This window comes from Pagrus major, chromosome 10 (genome assembly GCF_040436345.1).
Source record: "Pagrus major chromosome 10, Pma_NU_1.0".
Taxonomy (NCBI): Eukaryota; Metazoa; Chordata; class Actinopteri; order Spariformes; family Sparidae; genus Pagrus; species Pagrus major.
Genome location: NC_133224.1, coordinates 10,942,866 through 10,956,415, shown reverse-complemented (window position 1 = coordinate 10,956,415; position 13,550 = coordinate 10,942,866). Strand labels below are relative to the sequence as shown.

Genomic DNA, 13,550 nt, shown 5'->3' with positions numbered 1-13,550 from the left:
AAAAAACACAAAAGAAAAACACACTAGTACGCAATGCCCCTGTAGTATAGAAACTGATAAGTTTGATGGATTTGGAGTGGGGGTTGCATTATAGTTGCACTACAGCACTGGAGAAAGGTCTGGCTGCACCAATTCTCATTCAGGTATGGGGGGAAAAATATACCCTGGCGTGTTTGCATGTCTTCAAACCAATCACAGTCATCTTGGGCGGCGATGGTGCCCCAGTAAAATAGTGTCAGGGTGTCAGTGTCGGACATTAGTTGGCTCACATTCATTTCCTGTAAATAACCATAACAACTACCTGCTGAACCGTAACCCTAACATAGGGCTGGGCGATAAAACGATCTCGATCATTTTCATGATAAAATTCTCCACGATAACGATGATACATTTATGACATTTATTTTCGATATAGTTATTTTTGAGTCCGTTTTCCTTTACCTAGAAAACACTACATCAACAGCCAATCGCACAGCAGAAAAACAGATGCATGTGGTTGACGCATGTTTCCGGCCCCTCCCACTCACAACTACTCAGACTGACCGTGACCAAATGTGTGTCGAGCTGAAACCGAGTGCGAGGAAACTGACAAAGACGAAGAAATTGTACCGAAGAAAGGTCATACCACTTTGGTTATTTGGAAACAGTTCGGCTACCTGAAGTCTGACAAAGGACAGACCACCATTAGGTGCAAAATGTGTGGCGACCAGTCCTCAGCAGGACTGGAAACACCACCAACCTCTTCCAATATCTACTGCTGCAAGAGACAACACAAAAACAGACAGGGGGGTAAGACAAGTTATATGCGGTGTTACACGTAAATGCAGTGACGTGTGTGCGTGGAGGTGTGTGTTTTACCTTGGCTTTCTGGCTCTGGACAGGCAGGCGGAGTTTAAACTCTGCTGGGAGCTCGTCCTCAGAGTACAGTCTGTCTGAGAAATACACTCTCCTAATTCGACAGATAGCGTGGATCTGAGAGGAAAACAGCAGGTCAGACATTAGCAACTGAAAGAGAGTACAGTCAGAGTTGTAGCTGGTTTCTAACCTGTCTCTGTGCACTGACCTGTACACGCAGCGTCTCAGTGTAGTTGGTTCCATAGGCCCTCCTGGTGAAGTCCGACAGGTCGAACTGAAGCTGGTTCCGGCCATTGTCCAGCTTCATTGGCATGGTGCAGAGCAACGGATCAAAAAGCGAAACCGCCGGCGACCGTTTGTATCATCTATCACCTGAAAGTTTAAAGATGGGAGAATATGTCCACTTTACTTGTTTATACCACCAAAACATGGAACAGGTCGGTATCGGTGAGAGTGAATATACCCGACCTCGACTTCAAAGGTGAAATCCTAACACGATGATCGATAGACGATCATAACAAGAATGGGATGCTTGATGCCCAGTGTCTTCTTGGGGTCTGCAGGACATGTTATGTAGGTGGTACTGCAGAGACGAGAAGAGATGAAGGTGCTTTAATGAGTTGCCCTGAGCTGAAGAATCAGTTAAACAGACACAAACTCACCTGACGTTTGCCCCCTTGACCTCCAACACCTGGGAGCGGATGTCATCGTCTGTGACTCTCTGGATGTGACCATTCCTCACCTGTGTACACAAAGAAAAGTATGTATATAAAGGCTGCGCAGTCAATCGAAATATAGTTGGCTAGCTTTAGCACGACCAGCTAAGGAAGCTTGATAAGCTTCATAGCATCCACTCTGAATCGCTGCTTACCTTTTCATCCCATATCTGAAGCGGTTTGCTGACGATGCTGTAGAAAATACACAAGAATCTGCCTTGAAATGTGTTTTTAAACATCTTCTCTGAGTTATGTTCGTCCACGATCGCTTTACATGTGTTTAGTACAAGGTAGAGGTTAGCAACAGATTTAGTTCATAAACACTGTTTACTAAACTAAATTTCTGTTGCTAAGGAACGGAATATTTAAGCGGCTGCATGCTGGTTGTTAAGCGGTGACACAGCTCGACCCGCCCCCTACTAAGCTTCTGATTGGCTGCTCTTCTAACCCCAACAAGAGCAACCAATCAAGCCAATTAGAGGCAGATTAGGGCGGGTCTTCGCAGAAGGAGTTCAATAATAAAACCCAATTATTCAATATGAGGGCTCATTTAGTGGCTTTGACTCAGTTAATCCCAATGATTATTATAAATGAGCTATTTTCACATTCATTTCATGTATGATAATAACAAGCCAAGATAATAGAGTTGATCCAACTTCCAAAATATCCTAGAAGTAATTTAGGATTTATGCCCAGCACTGACAATCAAGTCAGTCCAAAGCACTAGTTTTACTCATGAAGTCCTCTAACTAAAATATTGAATATATCTCAGCTTCCTCCTATATATCAGACGTCCTTCCCCCCCACTAAATCCCACTAAAGTGTCAAGTGGGACATCCTTCCTCTCTGTCTCCAGCACTTTAAACAAGCCGGACCAGGATAGATCTGACAAAGGTTTCAAATATTTGAACAAGCCAAGAAAGTTTTAATCACACATTAACCAGGCCCCTATGTAAAATGACATCACCAGCGATGCAACATAAATCAAAAGTCCCTTATTACTTTCATAAGAAACCAAGATGAATTCATCTACTAGTAGTAAGGCGAGGTCTGTGCTACAGCAGTTTGTTTGACATTTTGACACACACTAAAACACACACACACACACACACACACACACACACACACACACACACACACACACACACACATTGGAGTGGTGGCCATCTCTCTGGTTGTTTATGTCACCGTGGTTTATGGTGGACAGCTGATCTCTAGACCAGAAGACTGGTTTACATGACACTCATGCTACCGGTGGTGTATATAATTATAGTTACACAAATGTATATTATTGATTAATTTCTGTACACAAAGAAATGATCATGTAAATGTTTTTATGAGTCTCACTTTAAGACTTAAATGGGAATAAAAACAGATATTCATTTCTATTGATACAATTAGTTGTGTTAAGTTGTGTGTGTAGTTGTGTTAGTTGTGACTTTAATAGTCACTTGCACTTTGTAGTTAAATAAAAATGAACCATTACACTTCTAATAACATGGCCTGCAGCAAACACAACCTTTGTAAATGTTTTTTATTTCTTGTTTTATTTACATGCAAGGCGATTGACATAATATATAGATAAAAATATAGATATTATTGTGAAAGTCCTCCTCAGAAATGTCTGACTAGATACTTTGTTTGACATATTTGTGCTTGTCAGAATCATGAGTGTTTACTGCCCTCCTGTGGTCACAGTGAGGAACTACATCATGCTACTGCTACTGCTTTATGAAGCACTTTTAACCAGGATTAAAAACATTACAGGACTGCAATAAGGCAAATAAAACCATATAATAATAATAATAATAATAATAATAATAATAATAATAATAATAATAATAATAGTAAAACAATTAAGACACGTTGGAGGTAAAACAGAATAGGATTAATAAAAAGCTACATTAAAAAAATACATTTTGAGAAATGATTTAAAATGATGAGATGAAGATGTCACTGATTCTGTAAAGCTCAGATGGGGACAAAACATCAGAATAAGCTATATCAGTGTGCATGTAAATCTTAATATAAATGCTGAAAATAACATTGGGCTTTTATCAAAAGACAATAAGATGAAGTCAAACGTTTGCTTTTATATCAGCGTGATTGTGATTCATCATACAACCAAGTTATTTTCATAAAAGGTTAAAAATAAATCTTTTTTAAAAAAATATCTGTTGTGGGGAAAGAAGTCAGCAGTATGAATTTGAAAGATGTGTGAGCCTCCTTTCCTATTGAACAGAGGGGGAACAGTATCTGACAGTGATACTCCAAGCTGTCAGGATGCATTCCCCCAACCTGTGTGACACCAAGGCCATAATGGCTGGGTCGCAATTCAGGGGCTGCATCCTTCAAAGGGCGCATTTGAAGGCCAATTACGTCACAACGCCGCGCGAAGGCCGTCCCAATTCGAAGGCTCCTCCAAATGCACCCCACATGTTTGTGATTGTATGCACCCCATTTGTGGGGTGGAATCCAACACATGTCGGTCATTGACATAATCTCCATATCTGAGAGTCAAACGTGCCCATGTGCCCACGTAACGAAGAGGTGGCTGATTTTTAGACTGACTCAGGACTGGCAGAATTGAACATTTTTCACATTGATATCTTTATGTGAATACATGTTACTGATGTGCTGTTGTTTAACTCTCATTAATGCACAGGTGATGTATTCAATACAATATTTCATTATGTATTATGCAGATCCTGTACAAACCATATGAGTGATATGCTGCAGTAATCCAGTGGCTTTTATTTTATTATTTAGTTCACACTTGAATGCAGCACTCATCACTCACCCATTAACTCCAGACTCATAAATTAGAGCCCCACATTACTTTTAAGAAGATTTGACGTTAATGAATGAATTATTGTATATTCAGTATACAGGAAATTTGACATGAGGACATATAAGTTCTTACGTTACTACCTGTTACCCTAAGCCATGTAATGACATATAGAAAAGTGTGCTTTTAATTTGTATTCAATAATAATAATAATAATAATAATAATAATAATAATAATAATAATAATGGATTACAAAATATTTTTAAAGATTTTAAAGTAAAAAGTTTGGTGTATATTTCTTTAAATGTAAGATCGAAAGTGAAAGTATTTTTCAGCTTTGTTTCCTGGTCAGCTGAACACAGCCGCAGCTGTCTTATCGTCTGCACCGAGTGAAGAGAGCAGCCGAGGCTACAGACACCACAGAAATGTCTGTGGAAGTTTTTGTGAAAACGTGAACGGGGAAGACTTTGACCTTCAGGTTTACTGAGGAACAGTTTAAAAGCGTCACCGTGCTGCAGCTGAAGAAGAAGATAACAGAGTGTGAGAGAGTACCAGGTAAAATCACTTTGGGTTATGCGATGACGATTCTCACGAAACGTGGTCGACTGATGATTATGATTGTTAAAAAAAAAAGAAATCAAAAAAAGATTTGAAACCTTCTCAAAGTGAGAGTAAATAGGTGAGGTCAGATGTCTCCAGGTAAGAGCTGGATACACGTTTTCTGTTCAGTGAAAGTCTGTTTTATGTTTTTTTGTTTTTTCATGTGAAGGATGAAAGTGAAAGTATTTCATTTTTCAGCTCATCGGATTCCTGTTCAGGTGACCTGTCGTGCCAAGTGAAGAGCGCAGCAGAAGCTACAGACACCGCAGAAATGGTTATCCAGGTCATAGTGTATTGGTTCACAGGGGAGCAGACGATCATCGAGCTGTGTGACACTGAGGAGCAGTTAAAGAGCATCACAGTGCTGCAGCTGAAGAAGAAGATAGAGTCTGTCTTTGGAGGTAGAATCACATTAATACATACAACCTACACATGTTCACATTTTAAATAGCCACTTTACACCAAAACACACACCCTTTAACATTAGATGGTTGCCAGTGTAGGAAGACAGTGGGTCCAAGAAAGGGGAATTAAAATAAAATGTAAAAAAACAAAGGAAAAAACCCACTTTTTGTAAGAATTAGAGAAATAGGCTGTAAATTTGGGGAAATATTAGGCCTATCTTAGGGATTTATTTTGAAGTAATGTTGTCAGTGCCTGATTTTGACTCTCTCTGTGTGTGTGTGTGTGTGTGTGTGTGTGTGTGTGTGTGTGTGTGTGTGTAGGATGCAGTGACCTGCGACTGGTCTTTGGAACCGAGCTTCTGGAGGAAGGTGCTCTGCTGTCTGATTATAGAATCCGACACATGTCAGAAATTTACACCATATTAAGGATGCCGGGTGGAGGGGGTGATCCGGGAAAGGGAGATGGTGGAATGGGTGACAAGGAGGGCAAAAACAGAAGTATGGAAAAGCTCTTTTTTTTCTAAGCATACTCCGGATATACAGTATCTGTTAGGACCCTCACCACGTGGTGTTTACCAAACACGTTCTGGATCCTGAGAAGAGCTGCAAACCCCAGCTCTCTCATCCCTGCAGAAGGAGGTTATCCCTCAGAAAACGCCCGCTTTGACCCGTTTTCTTTGCCCATGTTGACTTTGCTGTTTGAACAGCCACCACAGGACGCTGCAGTGCCTTTAATCCAGGCCGAGGAAGCGAGCTGGATTAAAGAAGATTATATAGATAGATATATTAGATATATAGATATATATTATTATATTATATAGATAGATATGGATATATTATTTTACAAATATTTACATTTAAAGTGAACCCTTCTCTTGAGACTGTTTTTGGTCTGGTTATTATTCCCTGACTCCAGGGTGGTGACCCGTTTGAATGTTTTGATTATTAATTTTTATTAATTTAATTTGAATAATTACTATCAATAATTATTCATTTCTAATAACCACACCTGCCCTACCATCAATTCCAACATATCTGTTCCTTATTGGGAAACATTTAAATGACACACAGCGCTGCACTGCATCTACACAAGTCACACACGTGTTTTATATAGCCTACTTTTGGGTACTTTATTCTATAGCACAGCATTTTAATTCATTGGGATAAGATGTTAAAATTCAATGTTTGTTTTTTCTTTTACTGTTGTATCAACTGATGTTTGACCAGCTGACATGGCTGTAAGCTATTGATTTGTAGTAACCTTAAAACATGTTGTCTGTCTACCAGTTTTATGATGGATAATTAAAACTTTGAGGATCCATTTGTGGCAGAAACCATGTGAAAAACAGCTTAGAAACATTCAAATGTATTCCTTAAAATGTGTTCACTGCTGTCTGAGGGTTTATGGAACATCATCAGATGCAGAAAGACAAATGTTCAAAATGTGTCATTTATAATATATTACATCATATTAGGTCACCAGGGTTAGGAGGGTTACTTTAAAATCATACTCTGATACAGTTACTAATTACCTGTTAGAAAATGCAGTCAGTTAATCCAAGTGTCATTAAAACCATCTGAATACTAAACATATGCAAAGAAAGGGAGAAAACAAACAAATGTCAAGAAGATTACTTTTATTTATTGTTATACAGATGTGTGTGCTGATGTGTATTCAGTTTCCCTCGAGACTAAAGTCATGTGTGAGACTCGGGAAGATTTTTTTCCTGATAGTAATCCTCTTTTTACTGAATGTACTGTATGTGTAATCTCATTACACCTTTTTTCTCTGACTTTACCAGAATACAGTTACAGTTTTTTTACAGTTACAGTTTTTTGTATCCTAATTACATAATCCTGTTAAATGTGTAATTTTTGTTAATTGTTCTGACTTTGTTGGATATTAAACCACTTTTCCAGTCTTAATACTTTCTTCTCCAAAACTACATAGTGCCCCTTTAATGCTGCAGCAACATACTGCTTTATCAAATTAATCTGATGGACTTTTTACTGTAAAATCACAGTTCAGCACAGTGATATGTGTTTTAAAAAGCTATGTTTTCTTTTAAATAAAGGCTGGTGTGTATCTCTTTAAGACTCAAAGTCGTACGTGAAAGTATTTATTCAGCTCTGTTTACTCACTCACTGACTTGTGTAATTTGCAAGAGGTGAAGAGCCCAGCAGAAGCTCACAGATCTATGCAGATTTAAAATGGGGTCATTTTTATCGCGTTCAGGAGAACAAGCCACAGAAGTGTCACACACAGAAGTGGCTGCAGAGGTCGAGTCTGCAGAGAGGGTTATGAAGGTCAAAGTTCATGAAAGGAGGACGGAGACGACCATCGTCCTGTGTGTCACTGAGGAGCAGTTAAAGAGCATCACAGTGCTGCAGCTGAAGAAGAAGATACAGTCTGTCTTCGGGATCCAAGGTAGAATCACAACTGTATAAATCACAGTGAACATTAAGTTAAGTTGTTGTCTATTAAGCTCAAATTCTGTGTTAGTAGGTGAGATTTGCCATTGGTCCAAGAGGGGCAAATAAAAATGACCTGTTAAAAATCATAAATGATGTCTTTGTGAGTTATTCGTGACTGTCTGGTTTTGATTTCCTTTGTGTGTGTTTGTGTTCCTGTGTCTGCATGTTGTAGCGTATACGCTGGCGATCTGTTCCTGGGAGCTGGAGGACGACGAGCTGCTGTCTGACCGTGGAATCAAAGATGGATCAATCATTGAATTGAATGGAGATATATATTGTAGTGGTCGTATAAGTAGTGGAATGGGTGACAGGGAGGGCAGAAACCAGAGTATGGACTGCGTGGCTATAATGTTAACAGGAAGTGATGTCAGCGGTGAGTCAGCACCACATCCTCAACCAGCAGCAGTCGAAGATCTCCACCAGGATTAATGCTGAGGACTTCAGACACCAAAACAAGTCACACAGGTGGACAGATCAGTGTTTTCAACATCACATTAACAGTCTAACTGGTACAATGACTGGAGTTAATCAGGTCCACTGAGTCTTACAGAAGGCTGATGTTATCCTGCTCTGTCCTCACCATGAGTTATTATCAAATGGGGCACACAAAGACACATTTTGACTCGTCGTCACATTTCAAATTCATCTGTTGTACAAAGCTGTCCTCTTCTTGACTCTTTTACTCAGAACTAATGGACTCATCAGACTCAAAAAGGTCTAATTGATTTGAAATGTTACTCCATGAGATCTTAAAAAAGTAGTTGTTTGGTGCTGTTTAAATTTTGTAATTTGTGGTATTTTTTCTGACATTGATATAAACCACTTCTCCAGTCTTACTCGTCATCAGTGTTGTCATTGTTCAGTGTTATTTTGGGATTGACCTACAGAGGGTGCTACAGCTCCTCCTGGTCCTCTGCAAGACTGATTCTGTGTCAAGTTTTATCATGTGAAAGTTCATACAGATATGAACATTTTCACACTTCACTGGCAGGATTGAACGTTTTTCACATGACTATATGTAAAACACACGTATATTTGATATCTTTAATCTGATAGTGCATGTGAATAAATTTAGCTGTTGATTAACTCTCATTAATGCACAGGTGATGTATTCAATACAATATTTCATTATGCAGAACATCCTGGGGAGGGGGAGTTACAGGGTGCAATCACTTTTCGGCAGGCCCTGCCGAAAAGTGACTGCACCCTGTAAGTCCTTATTGCAAGGAGTGATATTGACCAAATTCACTGTACATGCACCTGGTTTCCTCTACTATTAATGCTGACAAGACAGAGAATGTAACCCCTCCCAATCCAGAGTTACAGGGTGCAGTCACTTTTCGGCAGGCCCTGCCGAAAAGTGACTGCACCCTGTAACTCTGGATTGCAAGGAGTGATATTGACTAAATTCACTGTACATGCACCTGGTTTCCTCTACTATTAATGCTGAAAAGACAGAGAATGTAACCCCTCCCAATCCAGAGTTACAGGGTGCAGTCACTTTTCGGCAGGCCCTGCCAAAAAGTGACTGCACCCTGTAACTCTGGATTGCAAGGAGTGATATTGACCAAATTCACTGTACATGCACCTGGTTTCCTCTACTATTAATGCTGAAAAGACAGAGAATGTAACCCCTCCCAATCCAGAGTTACAGGGTGCAGTCACTTTTCGGCAGGCCCTGCCAAAAAGTGACTGCACCCTGTAACTCTGGATTGCAAGGAGTGATATTGACCAAATTCACTGTACATGCACCTGGTTTCCTCTACTATTAATGCGGAAAACACAGAGAATGTAACCCCTCCCAATCCAGAGTTACAGGGTGCAGTCACTTTTCGGCAGGCCCTGCCAAAAAGTGACTGCACCCTGTAACTCTGGATTGCAAGGAGTGATATTGACCAAATTCACTGTACATGCACCTGGTTTCCTCTACTATTAATGCTGAAAAGACAGAGAATGTAACCCCTCCCAATTTAGAGTTACAGGGTGCAGTCACTTTTTGGCAGGCCCTGCCGAAAAGTGACTGCACCCTGTAACTCTGGATTGCAAGGAGTGATATTGAGCAAATTCACTGTACATGCACCTGGTTTCCTCTACTATTAATGCTGAAAAGACAGAGAATGTAACCCCTCCCAATCCAGAGTTACAGGGTGCAGTCACTTTTCGGCAGGCCCTGCCGAAAAGTGACTGCACCCTGTAACTCTGGATTGCAAGGAGTGATATTGACCAAATTCACTGTACATGCACCTGGTTTCCTCTACTATTAATGCTGACAAGACAGAGAATGTAACCCCTCCCAATCCAGAGTTACAGGGTGCAGTCACTTTTCGGCAGGCCCTGCCAAAAAGTGACTGCACCCTGAAAGTCCTTATTGCAAGGAGTGATATTGACCAAATTCACTGTACATGCACCTGGTTTCCTCTACTATTAAAGCTGACAAGACAGAGAATGTAACCCCTCCCAATCCAGAGTTACAGGGTGCAGTCACTTTTTGGCAGGCCCTGCCGAAAAGTGACTGCACCCTGTAACTCTGGATTGCAAGGAGTGATATTGACCAAATTCACTGTACATGCACCTGGTTTCCTCTACTATTAATACTGACAAGACAGAGAATGTAACCCCTCCCAATCCAGAGTTACAGGGTGCAGTCACTTTTTGGCAGGCCCTTCCGAAAAGTGACTGCACCCTGTAACTCTGGATTGCAAGGAGTGATATTGACCAAATTCACTGTACATGCACCTGGTTTCCTCTACTATTAATGCTGAAAAGACAGAGAATGTAACCCCTCCCAATCCAGAGTTACAGGGTGCAGTCACTTTTCGGCAGGCCCTGCCGAAAAGTGACTGCACCCTGTAAGTCCTTATTGCAAGGAGTGATATTGACCAAATTCACTGTACATGCACCTGGTTTCCTCTACTATTAATGCTGAAAAGACAGAGAATGTAACCCCTCCCAATCCAGAGTTACAGGGTGCAGTCACTTTTCGGCAGGCCCTGCCATAAAGTGACTGCACCCTGTAACTCTGGATTGCAAGGAGTGATATTGACCAAATTCACTGTACATGCACCTGGTTTCCTCTACTATTAATGCTGAAAAGACAGAGAATGTAACCCCTCCCAATCCAGAGTTACAGGGTGCAGTCACTTTTCGGCAGGCCCTGCCGAAAAGTGACTGCACCCTGACTGCACTTTTCGGCAGGCCCTGCCGAAAAGTGACTGCACCCTGTAACTCTGGATTGCAAGGAGTGATATTGACCAAATTCACTGTACATGCACCTGGTTTCCTCTACTATTAATGCTGAAAAGACAGAGAATGTAACCCCTCCCAATCCAGAGTTACAGGGTGCAGTCACTTTTTGGCAGGCCCTGCCGAAAAGTGACTGCACCCTGTAACTCTGGATTGCAAGGAGTGATATTGACCAAATTCACTGTACATGCACCTGGTTTCCTCTACTATTAATGCTGAAAAGACAGACAATGTAACCCCTCCCAATCCAGAGTTACAGGGTGCAGTCACTTTTTGGCAGGCCCTGCCGAAAAGTGACTGCACCCTGACTGCACTTTTCGGCAGGCCCTGCCGAAAAGTGACTGCACCCTGTAAGTCCTTATTGCAAGGAGTGATATTGACCAAATTCACTGTACATGCACCTGGTTTCCTCTACTATTAATGCTGAAAAGACAGAGAATGTAACCCCTCCCAATCCAGAGTTACAGGGTGCAGTCACTTTTCGGCAGGCCCTGCCATAAAGTGACTGCACCCTGTAACTCTGGATTGCAAGGAGTGATATTGACCAAATTCACTGTACATGCACCTGGTTTCCTCTACTATTAATGCTGAAAAGACAGAGAATGTAACCCCTCCCAATCCAGAGTTACAGGGTGCAGTCACTTTTCGGCAGGCCCTGCCAAAAAGTGACTGCACCCTGTAACTCTGGATTGCAAGGAGTGATATTGACCAAATTCACTGTACATGCACCTGGTTTCCTCTACTATTAATGCTGAAAAGACAGAGAATGTAACCCCTCCCAATCCAGAGTTGCAGGGTGCAGTCACTTTTTGGCAGGCCCTGCCGAAAAGTGACTGCACCCTGTAAGTGCTTATTGCAAGGAGTGATATTGAGCAAATTCACTGTACATGCACCTGGTTTCCTCTACTATTAATGCTGAAAAGACAGAGAATGTAACCCCTCCCAATCCAGAGTTACAGGGTGCAGTCACTTTTTGGCAGGCCCTGCCGAAAAGTGACTGCACCCTGTAACTCTGGATTGCAAGGAGTGATATTGACCAAATTCACTGTACATGCACCTGGTTTCCTCTACTATTAATGCTGAAAAGACAGAGAATGTAACCCCTCCCAATCCAGAGTTACAGGGTGCAGTCACTTTTCGGCAGGCCCTGCCGAAAAGTGACTGCACCCTGTAAGTCCTTATTGCAAGGAGTGATATTGACCAAATTCACTGTACATGCACCTGGTTTCCTCTACTATTAATGCTGAAAAGACAGAGAATGTAACCCCTCCCAATCCAGAGTTACAGGGTGCAGTCACTTTTCGGCAGGCCCTGCCATAAAGTGACTGCACCCTGTAACTCTGGATTGCAAGGAGTGATATTGACCAAATTCACTGTACATGCACCTGGTTTCCTCTACTATTAATGCTGAAAAGACAGAGAATGTAACCCCTCCCAATCCAGAGTTACAGGGTGCAGTCACTTTTCGGCAGGCCCTGCCGAAAAGTGACTGCACCCTGACTGCACTTTTCGGCAGGCCCTGCCGAAAAGTGACTGCACCCTGTAACTCTGGATTGCAAGGAGTGATATTGACCAAATTCACTGTACATGCACCTGGTTTCCTCTACTATTAATGCTGAAAAGACAGAGAATGTAACCCCTCCCAATCCAGAGTTACAGGGTGCAGTCACTTTTTGGCAGGCCCTGCCGAAAAGTGACTGCACCCTGTAACTCTGGATTGCAAGGAGTGATATTGACCAAATTCACTGTACATGCACCTGGTTTCCTCTACTATTAATGCTGAAAAGACAGACAATGTAACCCCTCCCAATCCAGAGTTACAGGGTGCAGTCACTTTTCGGCAGGCCCTGCCGAAAAGTGACTGCACCCTGTAAGTCCTTATTGCAAGGAGTGATATTGACCAAATTCACTGTACATGCACCTGGTTTCCTCTACTATTAATGCTGAAAAGACAGAGAATGTAACCCCTCCCAATCCAGAGTTACAGGGTGCAGTCACTTTTCGGCAGGCCCTGCCAAAAAGTGACTGCACCCTGTAACTCTGGATTGCAAGGAGTGATATTGACCAAATTCACTGTACATGCACCTGGTTTCCTCTACTATTAATGCTGAAAAGACAGAGAATGTAACCCCTCCCAATCCAGAGTTACAGGGTGCAGTCACTTTTCGGCAGGCCCTGCCGAAAAGTGACTGCACCCTGTAAGTCCTTATTGCAAGGAGTGATATTGACCAAATTCACTGTACATGCACCTGGTTTCCTCTACTATTAATGCTGAAAAGACAGAGAATGTAACCCCTCCCAATCCAGAGTTACAGGGTGCAGTCACTTTTTGGCAGGCCCTGCCGAAAAGTGACTGCACCCTGTAACTCCCTAATCAGCCTCACTTTAACCAGCTGCAGTATTAGAGTAGTATGGGCTTCACGGTACTGCATCAATAATTATAAAATAAATATCACATATAAGATAAT

At 41.6% G+C, this 13,550-nt stretch overlaps 1 long non-coding RNA gene and 1 pseudogene across 1 annotated transcript; one reads left to right on the top strand and one right to left on the bottom strand.

The window, feature by feature from the left end:
- Positions 1-751: 751 nt before the first annotated feature.
- On the bottom strand, positions 752-1,810 carry LOC141003315 (cilia- and flagella-associated protein 20-like; annotated as a pseudogene).
- Positions 1,811-4,694: 2,884 nt separating this feature from the next.
- Positions 4,695-8,675, top strand: LOC141003945 (uncharacterized). Its single transcript, XR_012179769.1, has 4 exons — positions 4,695-4,915; positions 5,159-5,361; positions 5,686-7,792; positions 8,012-8,675. It is a non-coding gene; the product is annotated as an uncharacterized lncRNA (long non-coding RNA).
- Positions 8,676-13,550: the final 4,875 nt, after the last annotated feature.